This window comes from Silene latifolia, chromosome Y (genome assembly GCF_048544455.1).
Source record: "Silene latifolia isolate original U9 population chromosome Y, ASM4854445v1, whole genome shotgun sequence".
Taxonomy (NCBI): Eukaryota; Viridiplantae; Streptophyta; class Magnoliopsida; order Caryophyllales; family Caryophyllaceae; genus Silene; species Silene latifolia.
In genome coordinates this window covers 303,016,834-303,034,138 of record NC_133538.1, presented here as the reverse complement: position 1 = coordinate 303,034,138, position 17,305 = coordinate 303,016,834, and the positions used below count along the sequence as shown (strand labels likewise).

At 38.5% G+C, this 17,305-nt stretch overlaps 1 non-coding gene across 1 annotated transcript; it reads left to right on the top strand.

Annotated features, from left to right (window-relative positions):
• The first annotated feature begins 1,416 nt into the window (after positions 1 to 1,416).
• On the top strand, positions 1,417 to 1,523 carry LOC141636858 (small nucleolar RNA R71). Its single transcript, XR_012541438.1, has one exon. It is a non-coding gene; the product is annotated as a small nucleolar RNA R71 (small nucleolar RNA).
• Positions 1,524 to 17,305: the final 15,782 nt, after the last annotated feature.

The following is a 17,305-nucleotide window of genomic DNA, read 5'->3' as shown; positions in this document are numbered from 1 at the left end:
CATTTAAGCTCTCCCATCCCCAACCTTTTAATCACCGAGTACGGCATGACACTCACACTAGCCCCTAGATCACATAAGGCTTTGTTGATCGTTGTGTCGCCAATGGTACACGGTATTGAGAAGCTTCCCGGATCCTTTAGCTTTGGAGGTGAAATCCCTTGAAGTATTGCACTACTCACCTTAGTGAAGGCGATAGTCTCAAGTTTCCGGATCGACTTCTTATTTGTGAGGATATGTTTCATGTACTTCGCATAGGCCGGCACGTGATTGATTAATTCCGTGAAAGGAATTGAGACTTCCAAATTATTCACAATTTCCATGAACTTTCCAAGTTGATCATCAAACTAGGGCTTGGCTTGACGACTTGGAAAAGGAAGTCTAATCACAATGGGCTCCTTCTCCTTGACCTTGTCTTCATTTTTCTTTGAACTTTCTTCTTTTGATGATTCTCCATCTTTGGAGCTTTGCACAATTTCTTCGTTTTCACTAGCTTCCACAACTTCATCCTCAACTTGCTTCCTTGGCGCTTCATACCTTGTACCACTTCTCAAGTGAATGGCACTAACCGTTTCATGTCTAGGGGGATTACTTTGAGGTGGTAATTGCCCCTTTTGTCTTTGTGAGCTTGAAGATGCTAGTTGAGTCAATTGTGTTTCCAACATCTTGGTGTGAGCTAGGATGTTGTTGATGGTGGTTTCCTTTTCTTGGCTATCTTTTTGAATTTGAGTGAAAAATTCTTGTTGATTCTTTTGCATTTGGAGGACCGCTTTTTGGACATCAAAACCTTGGTCATTTTGGTGATTGTATGGATTTTGATTTTGGTAACCTTGGTTTTGATTGTAAAAGGGTCTTTGATTTTGGTTTCTCATGGGTGGTGGAGTGTATGTTGTTTGAGGGTTTTGAACATTTTGGCTTTTGTATGAGAGATTTGGATGGAATTTGGTGTTTTCATTGTAATAGTTGGAATAAGGGGTACCACTCTTGTATGCTTGGAAAGCATTCACTTGTTCATTTGTTCCCTTACATTCATTTTGGTCATGTCCCAAAGTTCCACAATTCTCACATATCCCACTTGGGATTGATGAGGATGCCGTCATGGCATTAACATGATGCTTTGGTGATTTTGAGACTTCTTCAAGTCTAGCCATAGCTTTTTCAAACTTCAAATTGATTGTGTCAATATGAGCACTAAGTTGAGCACCCAATTGAGTAACGGAGTCCACTTCATGCTTTCCTCCTCTAGTAGCCTTGCGAGGTCTACTATATTGTGAGTTATGGACCGCCATTTCCTCAATCTTGTTCCATGTTTGATTGTCATCAACTTCGGTGAACATTCCATTTGATCCCATGTTGAGAATGTTCCTTGAATCCTCATATAGACCATTCCAAAATTGTTGTACCAAAAACCATTCTCTAAGTCCATGGTGAGGACATGAGCGACAAATTCCCTTGAACCGCTCCCAAGCTTCATACAAATATTCTTCATCCCTTTGCTTAAAACCCGTAATTTGAGCTCTTAGCATGTTAGTCTTTTCCGGTGGGTAGAATTTTTTGTAGAAAGCTAGAGCCAACTTCTTCCAAGAATCTATTCCGAGGGTGGCCTTGTCAAGGCCCTTCAACCATTGCTTCGCGGTGCCGATTAGAGAAAAAGGAAATAAGACCCATCTAATTGGGTCTTGAGTCACACCCGTTTGAGAGATTGCATCACAATAGTGGCAAAAGGTTTCCATATGAGAATAAGGGTCTTCACTAGGCATCCCCCGAAATTGGCTCCTTTCAACTAATTGGATGAAGGCGGATTTGGCAATAAAATTTTCGGTTAGATGTTGCGGTGTAGGAGTACCATTAGGTAGATTCTCCTCGGTGGGTCCGGAGTGTGACGAGAATTTAGGCATTGTAGGTTGATTTTGTGGGGTATTGTGTAATGGGTTCTCCTCTCCTTCTATTGCGAAAGGGTTGACGAACTCAATAGTTGGTTGAACAACTTCACTAATACCTCTTAAAGTCCTCCTAACAAGTCTCCTATTGTTCGTCAAGGTTCTTTCGATTTCACGGTCAAAAGGTAACAAATCACCTTGTGACCTTCTAGACATGCAAAATATGAAACAACTCGAAAACAATTAGAACAAACCTTGAGGAGTTTTACTTCCCCAAGGCGAAGAAAGACACAACTAATAACAATAAAAAGGAAATCTAAATCAAACAAACACCGTCCCCGGCAACGGCGCCATTTTTGATCGGTCCGTTTCGTGTTCACAATTAAAGGTGTGGTCGTTGGGTCACGTCCGAATCAAAACACAATTTATAGCTTCACAAACAACTCTACAATTAGTAAAGAGGCAAGTAAAGGTCGGATCCCAAGGGACGGGTATTGAAATGAGATTTCTATTGAAACTAGTGGTGTCTTGGGGGTGTCACAAATTGGGTTGATGTAGAAGGTCACTAACTAAAATAGCAATGAAAATAAACTAACAAGATGAATTAAAAGGGGTGTAAACAATTGATTAAAAAGCACTAGGGTGTCATGGGGTCATAGGGGAATCATGGAAATTGATCATACAAACATGTTCTCAAATTATAAGCAAGCAATTATTGTTGTGATGGATTGAGTTGGGTTATATCTTACAATCCTAGGAAAGTTTGGATTCCGGAGCCGAATCGATTAGATTGTACAACACCTACAAGTCGACTTAATCTTCCCTACTCAACAACATGCATGGTCTAATGAGACTCGAGTTGGGTTATGTCTTACAAGTCTCATTGAAAAGATAGGAGATGGTAGTAAATGCAAGGATTCATAGGCTTAGCATTTCATCAAATATAACATGTGCATGAGTTGAGATCAAAACAAGCAAGCAAATAAAACATGAAAGCATATTAATTTAAGCATGAATCATTCCCCATGTTGGTTTCCCCTAATCACCCATTAACCCTAGCTAAGAGACTACTCACTCATTATCATGTTGATCATGCTAGCAAGGTTGTCAATCATACCAACAAAATGAGACATGATGAATAAATGAATGTAATTAACAATAGTTAAAAAGGGATTAAGAGAATTATACCTACTAATGATTCCAATAATAAAGCAAAGATAAAAGAAGTACTTGAATGCTTGATTGAGAGGTTGTCAATCTTCCAATAATAACCCAAATAATCTTCAATTACCCAAAATAAAGGATGAACAAAAGAGAGATTAAGGAAATAAAACTTGTATTAGAACTTGATTAATTGTTGATTACAAAACTAAAGAGAGATTTGATTGATATTAACTACTCTAATTGATGATAAGAAGAACATGCTCTTCTAATTAGACTAATGGGGTATTTATAGTGGAAATTAGGGGGATGCATTAGGGTTAACTAAGGGCTAAACTAGTAATTACACTTTTTAGATTGAGCAGGGAGGAGCCGGTATTTTCCGAAGGAAGGGCTTCTTTCTTCGTAGCTTGGAGAAGAGGAAATCGCGCTGTAGAGGAATCCGGGCGGATTAGGGTCGGGACGGGCGGATTCTGGCGATAGAATACGAGCGGATTCAAGAGAATCCGGGCGGATTGTGGTGATGGAACCCGGGCGTCTTGGTGGAAAACCGCACGGATTGTGCGGGTGAAGGACGGCCGGATTGTAGACAATCCGCACGGATTGTGCCTCAGCAAGGCTTCTTCTTCTTTTCTTCCATTTTCTTCATAAATTCCTTGGGGATTTCCTTGGGGACTCAAGGATCCTTTCTCAACATTGCTCATCTACTACCATATGTACAAAGGCCTTCTAATCTTGTCTCTCCTTGATGCTTGGTCATTAAATTCGATCAATTTAGTCTTGTTTTGCCATGAAAATGCAAGATTCTTACTCCTTTCCTACCAAGGGATCAAAATCTCAAAAAATATGCAAAACAAAGAACTAAAGATAATAAATGACCCAAATATGCACTAAAAAGCATGGGAACAAGGCTAATTCGGGGGCTAAATATGCGCTAATTATGGTCACATCAGTCGCTTCCCTATACTTCAAGTCGTTGCCTTCGTCCTTGCGAAACTTTGACCTTTCTTCCAAGGTGGAAGCTCTTGACCATTTGACATAAGCGAGAGTCACCCATGTCGTAGGAACAAGATTCGACACCTCCCAAGTTGGCCGAGTTGTCTACCACCTTTCGAAAGCCTCCACTAGCTTGGAGTTTCAAAACACACTCTCTTGGATTATATTATCTTAAGTGGGCACCTTTTGTTGGCAGCCCATTTGCCTCACGACCCTTTCCGGATAAATGAAGGAAACCTTCAAACCAATGACCATCAGAGAACGAGAAGAAGCGGCCGGAACGGGTGACCCCGTGAATGACATCAAGCGCCACCACGGCACCATCCAACGGACATGAACGTCGCCCTCCTCCACCAACTTCAAGGTCCAATAGGCCTTGGTGCATGCAAAGCTTTCCGCATATAACTTTTTCGTCATGGTAAGGTGGCGGAAAGAGTAAGAGGAAGCATCAATTGGATGCTCAACATACCTTAGCCTCTACATAAGCCATACTTGGAGGATTTTAGGGGATCCAAACAAGGGTGAATCTCCAAAAGGCACCTTCTTATCCAAGGCTTGAACGATGTCACCAAGCACCAACCAAGACTGGTCATACTACCATACCATTTCAGCCCCTTCTTCTTCAAAACATCAACAAGACGGTAAGCATGAACTAGTCAAAAGGCAAGGGCTATTTTCCTAGCAACCTCCGAAACATTAGTATCTAACCGATTGGAAAAGATGTTGAGAAAAGACAACATGTCAACACCATGAGGAGCAAGGAGATAATTCATTTGGCTCATCGACAAGCCAAGCATGGAGCGTAACATCTCTTTATAGCACAACCGAGTCACAGTAAGCACCGGAGTACAACCGAACCACCTCCAATAGCACCTACTTCTTCGGCAAGCGGGCAAATTTTGCCTTTCAGGAAAACGAAAACATGGTGTTTCGTATCCGAAAACCAAGAGCATGTATCAAGGAACGAAGATTGAACCTTGACTTGGCAAAGCACCAACAATTGACTAACTCCCATTACATTGAGTTGATATTTTTCGGGAGGCAATAAATCCCGACACCAATGTCGCAACCTACCTTCTTGGATGATGAAACAATGAAGCATAAACTCACTATTAATGCAAAACAATTTGCGCTTTTTTTTCAGCCAAAAGGGGAGGCCCCTTGCATCGCCAAGAAGCTCGCGCCTCTCTGGGCTGCTTCTATGGATTCACACCTTGACTTGTCCTTGTCTAGTTATGTTTTCCTCTGACACCTCTTTTTCCTCGCCATAATGCTCGCGCCTCTTATGGCTGGCCCAGGAAATTTTGTGTTTTCTTACACTCACATTTCTTTGGATTCATGTTTTACGAAATCGGACATGGTTTTCACGGCTCAACCTTAAACATACATGTTTCCTTTTCTTTTAAAAAAGCGGGGAAGGGATAGTCGCCCCGATCCGCAACGAATGGCTTCCATGTCGAAGATTTTTCGCAAAATCGATTTTACAAAATGTTAATCTCACAAATCGCTCTCACAAATTCGAGTCTCGATTTCGCAAAATTCGAAGATCGGCACATTCGCAAATTCTTTTTTGATTTCACTTCGTTTTAAATTCAAAAGACGGTTTGAGTTTCAATTCAAGTTGCAAATCAATTTCGATAAATTCGATGCGGTTTTCGAGTTAATTTAATTTAAACACGAATTAATTTATCAAAATTTCAAAACAATTCCATTTTGGAAAATCCAAGCGTGACGTTTTGTCGCGGAATTTTCAAAAATCCAATTTCAAATGAGCAATTTCAAATTTTTAACTTCGAGTCATCACGGTCATTTTGACAGCATTTTGCCTGTTTTCTTTACGTGTCTATTTGCATGTATGAATGCGTATGTGCTATGTGTTGCATGTTTTCTACGCTAATATTGCAGGTACAAATGTGAAACCACGCGGGAAGTCGTCCGTCGACGGCACTTCTGCGAAACACAACACAAAAAAGACAAGCACAAAAAACCAGAAACCAAAAATCCAGAAAAGGCCATATATACAAAACCACCTCAAGCAAAATGCACCTATACACAAAATACAAACCAAAGTCCGAAAGGCAACTACAAACTACTCAACACCTCACGGCGGACCAGCCGCGCCCTCGCCAGGAGTCCTAACAAGAGCAAATACGGTCTCCCAGTCAGCAGCACTCTCAGGAGAACTCTCCAGCCTCTCCTGCTTCATCACGATCCCAGGCTCCGGAGAACCATGAGAAGCCTCTGCCGTAGCCAACTGAGCTCTAAGAGAAGCAATCTCATCATCCTGGCTCCGCAGCTCCTCCACGCGACGCCTCAACTCCTGGTCTCGAGTGGTGAGTCCAAACCCCTGTGCCTGGGTCGTCGCTCTCGCCTTATCCAAATCAGCATGAACCCGTGCTAGCTCAGCCGGATCCGCAGTACTCTACAAAACAAAGCATGGATCGTCAAAATCATGAATCGTGAAACCAAAGCAAAAACAAATCACAAAGACAACCAATAAAAGGTACTTGGACGAGTCGAGCCTCCCTCTCAGCCAGGACACTAGCGAGCGCCCTCCAACCGTTACCCATCTGCCACAGAGCCTCATGACTCCCAGTTGATACCTACAAACCAAAGCAAAACTCTCAACAAAAAAAACACAATTCAAAAGCGAAAACCCGAAATGAGGAGTTCAAACTAGCACCTCACCCTCAAAACTGTGAACCTCCACTCTATGCCGACGTCGGTCACCTTAGGAACCAGTGGCTCTGGCAGACGCAACTCCAACTCCTCACCACTCGGCCCAAAGTAGGTGGTTTTTGCCGTGAAAACTGGGGGCTGGGTTCTTATGAGTTGGTCAACACCCTACACGAAAAACCACATAAAAAAGAATCGACAATTCCCTTTATAGCGACAAAAGCAACATGCATTGGGTGATAAAGACGTACCTCAATCGGGTATCAAGCAAGCCTCGACAGGCGGAAGGTCTCGTACGACACCTCCCGCAACAACAACTCCTTACCTCCACGACCGTGAAGGTACGCCAAAGCCTCGTCAGGCGTCGACTCCAAGAACAACGCCCTAGGCGGGTCAAAACGCACCACGAAGTTCTCGCTGAAGCACTGGCGAGGCAAACGCTCACCAAGGTACCAAACCGGGTCAATCGCCGTCTCCAGGTATAGGCAACGACAACTACGAGGCCATAAGCGCTCTCCAACGAAAACAGGCACCCCTCTGTAGTGCTCCCAGGGCCTCGCAACAAACTGATTCCATAACGAAACTAGTCAACTATTTGGGGCTTTCTAGCTACCTACCCAATCACCCTATTTCTACCTTTTCTCACAAAATGGAGAAGAGAAGGAATTGAAACTCACGTCGCTAGGCCGAAGGGCGTTCACCTGACGCCTGCACTCCGAGTAAGTCAACTTGGTGGAGTTCTTCCGAGTCACCGTCCAACCCTTCACACCTAGGAATACCCGAGGCACCTCGCCCACCGTCTTTGGGCGCAAGGTAGGCAGGTAAGAAAACAACTAAGCCTGCAACAGAAAACACAACAACAACAACAACAACAAAACAGCCAGCTTTCAAAACGTCGAAATGCAACACCCACAAATCCACAAAAAAATAAAAAACGGTAAAACAAAAAACACAAAAAATGCCCATACCTCCAGGATGAGGCCGGGACCAACCAAGGCAGAAGCGCTCCCCTCGTATATCGTCTCTAAACGGACCGCGGCGTGTAGGTAGCGAGAGAACTGGGCCAAAGCAGGCATCACCCAGTCGTACTGACTCAAGGCGTCCAAGTCAGCAAGCAAGGGAAGTACTTTGGTCAACAAACGCACACCCTTGTCCCCAAAATACGTAATACCAAGAAAGTGTTCGAGTATGTGTCCTCAACAATATTGCGATCACATATTTAAATCTCATATAAAAGAATACAAAAGAGATGATTCAATATATTGTTAACTGATCAACATTAATCGGTAACGATTGGCTGACTAGAGTTTGACGTTACTGTTGTTTGATGGCGGTGATCAGTTGATCCCTTAAGGTCACACCTATAGAACAATTCCCTTAACTGATAAGTTAATTGATTGTATGTCGATACAGATTAATTCATCCCTTAAAATTGAACAAATTTTATTCGTGAGTGAGAATTATATATCTTATTGTAATTTGATTAAATAAGATTCAATTTAGTAAATAATATGTTATATTACTAAAATTGATTAATGTTTATGAAACATTTTAGATAAGAGTGATTAGTTAGTTATAATTACAAGATGTTGTAGACTATATTAACTAGACTTAATGTGACCCACTTTATATACATGTAATTGTGAATTACTTGTTATTTTGTTAAATATAATTTTATTTGATATGTAATGATATTTAATTAGTTAAATATGCATTTATATTACATGTGACATGTTATATGTCACATGTCACACATTACAATTGACAAAATACAAAATGTAAAATGGAAATCCATATTAGCATGTGGGAGCCGGTTTTATGGGTTGTTTAGGGTGATAATGGTTGTTCTTTTTCATACAAAAGACAACATGATGAATCTCACACCTAAGCTAGTCTATTGTCTTTGGTAAGACAAAAAGCAAAAATATTCCCTTCCCCATGTGTATAGAAACCGGCCACCCCTCCCTATATGGTAGAGAATTAGTTCTCTTATATTGACTTACTCATTACTCATGCAAACTCCTTCTTCTCTCTACATAAAATAGTTTTATGGTCAAGATTTGTTCAAAAATCTAATAAAATAAATATATTACTATAGTAGTAATATCATGAATATTAGATTTAATATTTTAAGGATACTAATATATTTTACCTAGTTAGTAATTATATTAGTGTTAAGGGTAAGTCTTGGGTGCAATTAAGAGGAGAGTTTCTAATTTGGAACTTTGGTTTTTGGAGGATCGTCCTAAAGTGATTAAGCTCAAGAACAAGGTTATAAAGGTGTCCTACCTTGTACCCAAATAAATCGATCCACCATTTTGAAAGGGTAAAACCGTTTCTCTTCTTCTTTCATTTATTTACATATTGCATGCAACTAGATATATTATTCTAAATTAGTGAGTAATTTAGAACCTAATTAGAGGAGTCTAATTAGGGTTTTAAGAACCTAACAATTGGTATCAGACCTTTGTTGATGCATGCAAATCGTTTTATGAGTTTTTTACGAGTTATTAGATGACTAAAATAAAAACCGGAAAATTTATATCTATATAGTATATGGACGAAATTTTTCATGCATGTATACATTCTGGTCCTAAAATGTTTTAGGTCATTTTAGATGATTTATGGAATTTTATTGCTCATTTTTATAATTTATTGGATAAGAATAACATTTTAATGAGTAAAATGGTTATTTAATAACTACAAATAGTTATATGTTGTTCCTAGCCACTAAATTTTAATATGATCTCACAGGCATATTTTACTTATTGTATGTAAAATTTGAGGTTAATGTGATTAATTTTGCATGATTTATGATTTTAATGGTTAAAATAGAATAAATCGAGATTATATAAGCTAAAAATAGCTAAAACGAAATTTATGGCATGAAATTTTTTCCCAAAGTTGCACACATATTTAGAGCATCAGATGTGAAATGGAAAAAATTAATTTTGTGTGTTTATTGATTTTTTATGTGATAAAATCGATAAAAGGCAACTTTATTACTCATCAATTTAAATTCGAAATTTTTGGTTGGATTTATGTTTTTCCAGGATTTAGAAATTATTTAGTATGTTCAAAATTTTGATTTTGAATTTTTCATATTTTTTGTGATTAATTTGGAATTAAGTTGTAAAAATTATGATTTGTGCTATTTATTCATGAAATAAATTAAAAACGCTTTGTGACATTTTTTATTGAATTTTTGGGTTCTTGGTCATATTCCAGAATATATAAAATTTTGATTTCAAATTTTTCCAAATTTTTATGATTTATTGGGAATTATTTCTTAATTGTTAAAACTAATAAAATTATAATGAGCAATAATGTTAAACCAAGTTAGATTATTGTTAAATCTTAGTGTGGACTAATATTTAAGTCCTAAGACAATTAGGGTAATTAACTTGGTCTTAAATTTGATTTAATTATTATTTTAAGTGATTTTAATAAGTTAAAAATCACGCATTTCCATAAAACCAAATGATATATGATATAATCTAGTAGGGCGATTTAACACATTCATTTTTGCCTGTTGAATACATATATAATGCTGCATATTTTTATAGATGTATGTCATTTAAATTTATGTAATTTTGAATCATGTAATTTGTCTTAGTATGCCCTTAGTTTTTAATCGGTACCCGTAATGTAAGGGAATATCGATTCGGTTGTAATTTTATTGTGATCTCGCATCACCGTTTTGTAATTTAATAGATTTAAATTTTTTTTACAAATGTATAATAGGAATAGCTATGTATTTTATTATTATTTTTGTAATTCCGGAGTTTTCTAAAGACGGAACCATTCGGAAAGGAGTTCCGATCAAGACGGTGTTTCCTTGGGAGGCGTGTCACATGAAGTTCAAGGGACCAAGGGAGTTGGTTTCCGAATATGTAATAGATAATTGGATTTTCTATTTTAGGAAAGGCCATACTAGGAAATTGCTTTTCTTTACATGTTCTATTTTATATGTTTGCATGCATGCCAAATCGCCATAACATCACATGCATATCTTTTTATATCGAGTTCTCGACCTTGTCAATTATAATTATCGATAGATCACTAATTTAGTTCACTTAAAAAGGATAGATAATAAATTGACAAGACCTTCACATTTCTAAAAATTGAGACTTAGCCTTACCAAATAGTAGAAACTCATGAATCCTAATTTCATTAGAGGTACAATGCCTTATTGAAATATTATACTGGGGTGTTTTCTATTAACGTTGGGTATGGGGTAATAAAATGTTATTACATTTTGAAATTTAGTTGATCTCACGAAAGTATTAGAGGGACCGTTGTCTCAATAGGTTCGGGCTAAAGATGAACTTAATGTAATTTCATTGACCGAGAGTTCTAAGTGTAGAATCGGTTAAATGAGTTAACCCACCAAATTGTATTAGTAAAGATTGTAGAGGGACCGTTGTCCCACAATCGAGCTAGTATGAATTTGGATCTTGGAATCGTTTATATAATTGGGTGGAGGTCATTATATAAATGCTAAAACTTGCTAAAAGTTTTCAAATATTACGGTGAATGTTAGTTTTCCCACTATTTCATTGTTTAAATTTGTTCTATATCTTTGCTCCTAGACATATACGATGTCGTTTCGATTTTAGCTTATGTCTCCATTAAACCACTGTAGCTAAAAACAAATAGAATCTCCTTTCTAAAAGCCTCAATTGAACCGTTTAATAAGGCATGAACTAGCTCCATAGGAATCGTTCTATTCCATAGAACTCCATAGGAATTGTCCTATGTCATATAAGATTAGCATATTAAAATTACTAACATACCTATGTATGATTTCTTGTGAAGAAATAATAGAGGTAATGATTAGTCAAAATATGTTTTGATAATATCTTCTATGCATCCACGGTTCAAAAGTCTTATTGCTCAAACTAAACACTTGTCATCAAGCACTTAAGTAATTAAGAACATGACAATGTTAAATTGGTAAATTGATTTGTTAGAAATTTTGATTGACCAAATACCACAAAAGGGTTAACCCTTTTGTGGGATGAACTAGGAATTTATATGAAGATAAGTCTTTATCAAGTAGAAATTCTTGAAGTCAGTGGGAGCAATAAGATGTAAGTACCTATCTTAATTGTTAAGTATAGAACTAGGCTCGAAAGAGAAGGTGTTAGACACTAAAATAGATACAAACCCCTAATAAGTAAAGATAAAGGAAGTTGGTTGTGTGAGCCCAACATATTCCTTCTTGAATATCTATGACATTGACATTGCATTCTTGCCAATTACCACATCATGAGTATTTGATACAAATTTATGGATTCCATCATAATATTTGGCATTATCGTGTGATGACTAGTAAGAATAAGTTCAGAAATTTGCATGAATGGAACTAGGGTAGTTGTCATTTCATCCATGAACATATGAATGTTGTAGTGTAGTCATTTTAGTTTTGTATTTATAAATGTACCTCAATAATTTTTATGATGTACACTAACTCTAAATAAGAATATAGTTGAAGTTTTTCTATAAAAACAAAGGGTTTCACGATTATGCAATTAAAACAAGCGTTGTGCCCTTACATACCACGATTAAGTTTATGATGAGACCATACAAATGAAGGTAATTATATTCAAACTATAAATGAAATGTCATATATACAAGACTCAAGTTGGTGACCCCTATCATTTCTCAATTCTCGATTGAAAATCGCATTTAGAAACTAGTTTTGACTAGTGTCCCAAACCATTTGATTGGGAATCTCTCGGTGTGTGCGAATCTTGTATTCAAAGCAAGATAATTCATGTTTTTTTCCTTGAAAAGATTACAAATAGAGCAAGATATTCGCCCTATTTACACTTTGAAGTGTATGGTCGAATACAATTTCAATCAGAAAAGGTTATTACCTCTTCATCTCTTTTACCAACAAACTAGGTAGATACTTGGTGTCCACTTAATGAGGTAAGAAGAGAAATTCTTTGAATAAGTTCAATAAATGTTTAAAAGTATCAAAACCTAGAGATTGTAAAACCAAAGTATTAGTACTTTGTTAAGGTAGGGAACAATAAAGTAATGACTTTGATTTACACTAAAAGGAGTGTGATATGGTATCACAAGTTTACTTTCATAAACACATAATATTAGATAGAGTGTGTTAGAAAGTAACAAAGAATCCTATATTATCTGATTGAATCGTTACAATAAAGTTGGAGGTAGTTTCTGTTATAAAATTTGTCTGGCATTTAAATTTTCCACTAAAACAAAACATAGTTAAAGCAATCATCTACATTTCATATGAAATATGGTGAGGAATGGTACCTAAATTGTAGCTTGTTTCGATAGTAAACATGTGCTCATTTTTCCTACATGATCACGAGAACAAAGGGTTTGTGGCTCGTGATGTTGTCTATTAAGAAAACACGTGATCACGACAGAAGACATTCTCTCCGGTGCCTCTGGAAACTGGATCGGCGTCTCGCCACAAGGAAGATCCGACACCATAGCAAAATCCTCAAAGGTGATGTCGATCTCCCCGAACTGCAAGTGGAACGACAACGTCGTGTCCCAGTAACGATCCAACATAGCACGGATCAAAAACAGGTTCGACCTAATCGATGACCCGTGAATCTCGCGCCAAGCATCAATTAACGGGCCCATGGCCGACCTCTCTATCAATGCCCTCGAACCCGCTCCCAAGACGTCATAGAAACCCATGGTAGCACCCTCCTGAAATTAAAAATCAAATAGGATCAGAACGCCTATTTAGGCTCAAAACAACAAAAATGACAAAGCCCAGCAAAAATAGCAAACTCACAAGGCCCTCGTGTGCATGGTAGGAGATGTGAGTATCATGCCGTAGAAGCAACTTGATACCGTCCCAGCCCTCGGCCCAAGCAGGCGTCGTATGCAGGTTCAGCCCTCGCCAAACCCAAACTCGTTTATTCTCAAACTCCCTGACGAAAGCATCGTCCGCCTCTGTGTCAACCCTCCACCTCTTCGCACCACGAGACTGCACGGTGCGGCGAGGACCCCTCTCAACAACTCGCACGACTCCCTCAAGCTCCTTCCTGAAGACCGAGGAGCTCTCCTCCTAGTGGTGACCCTCCTTCCGGAAGAACCAGCCGTGGACTCCGCCCGAGTCTCTCCAACACCAACAGCTGTCCTAGGCTCCTCCCGAATCCCTGCAGCTCTCTCAGCACCAACAACCTCAACAACAAGCTCCTCCTTAACGACGTCCTCCACAACTGCCTCGGGAGCTCGTGCCGAAGTACTAACTGGCCATGACTGAGCGAAAGACCCCAAGGTCCTCACAACCTCCTCCTCCTCCAGCGTCCCTGACTTGGGACTAACGAGCCTAGTAGACCTCGAACACTCACCTGAAACTAAGGCGTAAATAACGTTAGTCGAAATTTTGGCTTTACGACGGCATAAAATAAGTAAAAGCCAAAACAAAAATCGCCTGCAAATACAAAACAACAGCAAAACCAGCAAGGGCAAGCCCGCCCAATCCCATCCAGCAAAAAATTTTTTAAAAAGAAAACTCACAACAAAAATTCACAAAAAACCCGACTCGCACTTCTTTTCAAACAAAACGCGAGTCAAGACAACAACGAAGAAATCAAACCTCCCTGGGCTAACACAAAGCCTACGAAAACAAAATATACACTCGTCCTAACTAGACACTTGACAAAGCTCAAGCAAGGCAATATTACGCCGAATTAAGCACTAAAAAGACGAAAAATTCAAAAGCGGTCATGGCAGAGCAACGTGACCCGATCACGTCCTAATGTGAGCTAAACTATCTTTAGGGAACACGTCAAAGCAAGACGACTCAGTTTGAGCCCAAACAGGTGCTTATTTTGTCAGCATAAGACCGTCTAACAAGGGCAAAATGCAAAATTTTCACCCCTCCCGTACGACAAGGGTTTCACTTAGCAAAGATGGTCTTCCCCTACTACAATATAGCCTAATGGATTCCACAACTCGAGCAAAAGAGCACAACATTGCGAAATGAGATGCTTTCATGCCTCATTCGCATTTTTCGCATGTAGAAGACGGGAATGGGGACAAAAATGAAAACTAAAAGCACCCCTATACTCCTAAACAGGTTTCTAACCTAACTCAAGCATCAATTGCACTCAAAAACGAGCAAATAAAAAACGCCCAATTTGATTTAAGACAAGTTAAGGTTTCGTCCTAATTCAATCAACACAAAAACAAACAAAAACAGTTGGAATCAAGAGGATTGATATACCTTGAGATGACATGATGAATATAGCACAAATCCAAGCGGCAAGTGAGATAAACAAAAAGACGATTTTTGAGAGCTTTTGGGTGATTTTTTGTCGAAGAAGACGAATGAATGAGGAGATGCTGCTCCTCGCGTCTTTTTAAGAAAATAGGGGGAGCCCCTTGTATCGCCAATGGGTCGTGCCTCTTTGAGGTGTTCCTACCTTTTCTGGCAAATTTTGGGCATGGGCCCAAAATGCACGTCCAAAACACACTACAACACAAATTTCAAATGACGAAATTAAAAACCGTTATTTTCCTCACGATTGCAAATAACGAAATTCAAACTCACTATTATCACAAAAACCAAATGGCGGAATTAAAAACCGTTATTTTTCTCACAATTACAAATAGCGAAATTCAAACTTGCTATTCCCACAAAATTCAAATGACGGAATTAAATGAAAGATAATAACCCCAAATTAGACCTCTCTAATTAGGTTATCAAAATTTTTATTTTATAAATTATTGGATCTATGTAATATGGATGTAATATTTAAGCTATTTTAAATCTAAAAGAAGGGGAAAAAATTAATATTTCCTTACATTGAGAAATGGTAGTATTTGGGCACAAGCAAGATCTCTCATCTTGGTTGTTCTTTAGCTATTCATATTGGCAAGATCATCCAAAAACTCAAATCTTCAAAGTAGAAGATCTTCTCTCTAATGGCACCCAAGAACTTACCCAAAATCTTACAAATATTAACTAGATATTATGTAAGATTACCCTTGAAAATAATACTAACACTTAGTAAAAATATTAGATTTATAATACTAAATCTTAGTATGTGATTTCTAATATTTTAGGTTTTTAGAGAGATGAACACTTTTATTTTTCTCCAAATGTAAAAGATGATGAAAAAAAATTGAACAATGCAATTGTATGTATGTGTGTGTTGGACGGTTAGGAGTAGGAAGAGTGGAGTGTTTGTTTTCTTATTTTATTCCACCCAATACCCATTGGTATGGGTAAGAACAAAAGCACAATGGGAAGTGATCCCAATCAAAATGGCATGTGCATAATCATTGTGTTTTATGCACTATTATCCATAATTCACATGGTCTAATGTGAGCGAGTCGGGTCCATTACAGTTATTATATTTGTCGCACAAATACGTGTAATGATTATTTCAAACATCGTTTTACGTTTAAATAATTCCCGACTAATTTTAACTAAAAGACTCCGTAAATATACATGTACAGTTACACATATATTTTACCTACCAATACTAATCACATTAGTCAATTAGTACTAATTTAACAATTAACTGCTTAATCATTAATTCCCGTCTCAAATAATTTATTATTCAATTATCGCATAATTAAATGATAATTTCCGCACCTCGAGTTCACAACTCGATTTCTCTCTAAATTAATTAATCGACTAACTCTTAGTCAATTTATCAAGGGACTAATTAAACTGTATCTCATACAATTAATTAGCTTTCGTGTTGGGGCTCGTTCCTTTAGGTGTGACTAAAAGGGATCAGCTGAACACCGCCGTCTCACGACAGTAACGTCAAACCCTAGTTGGCCAACCGTTACCGATATACGTTGATCAGCTGACTAGTATTGCCAATGAATATCTCATGCATATTCCTTAATGAGATTTTATAATATTACCACGCACTATTGTGGAGGACAAAAACTCCAACAATCTCCCACTTGTCCGAGACAAGTTGTGCGATGACAATAACACACAATTGTGGATAACTCCTTATCCCAACAATATCCTGCTTGTACTATACAAGGGTGTGTTACCGAATCTCTTGTCCGTTTTAATAACAATCTCCCACTCAATGTAAGGTGTCTTTCAGATCGAACTGGCACATGAACCTATCGTGAGTGGTTTTCTCGATCGGGAGTGTGATTGCAGGACCGGAAAAATCTACCCTAGACTACTTCCGAGCGTGGCCACACATTTCTCAGTCAAAACTCCTCGAGTGGCCTAGAGATGTTTAAACCCAACGTGGGTGGACAATTCCAGTCTGCCCTCTCTATCCTTTAGCACAATACAATTACCATGACCTAGTAGATGCCCTTTGGCCTCCTTTCACGGCACGACCTAGGACAAAACCAAAGTCACTCGGAAACTGCACTTGCTTAGATAATAGTCTCCAATTTAAAGAATCGACTCATAGGAATATCATAGAAGTCCCTGCTACGACCAGGCGTCTGTAATAGATCTAAGGGACTCTATAAATGTGACTGCCCGGCAAAGTGTCCCACAGTCTGCCTATGTAAACGACTAGTCATCCTTATGACCTTATGGTGCTGAACCTACCATTAATCGTCTTACAATCTAGTCACTCCGAGACGTCACCTCGTTA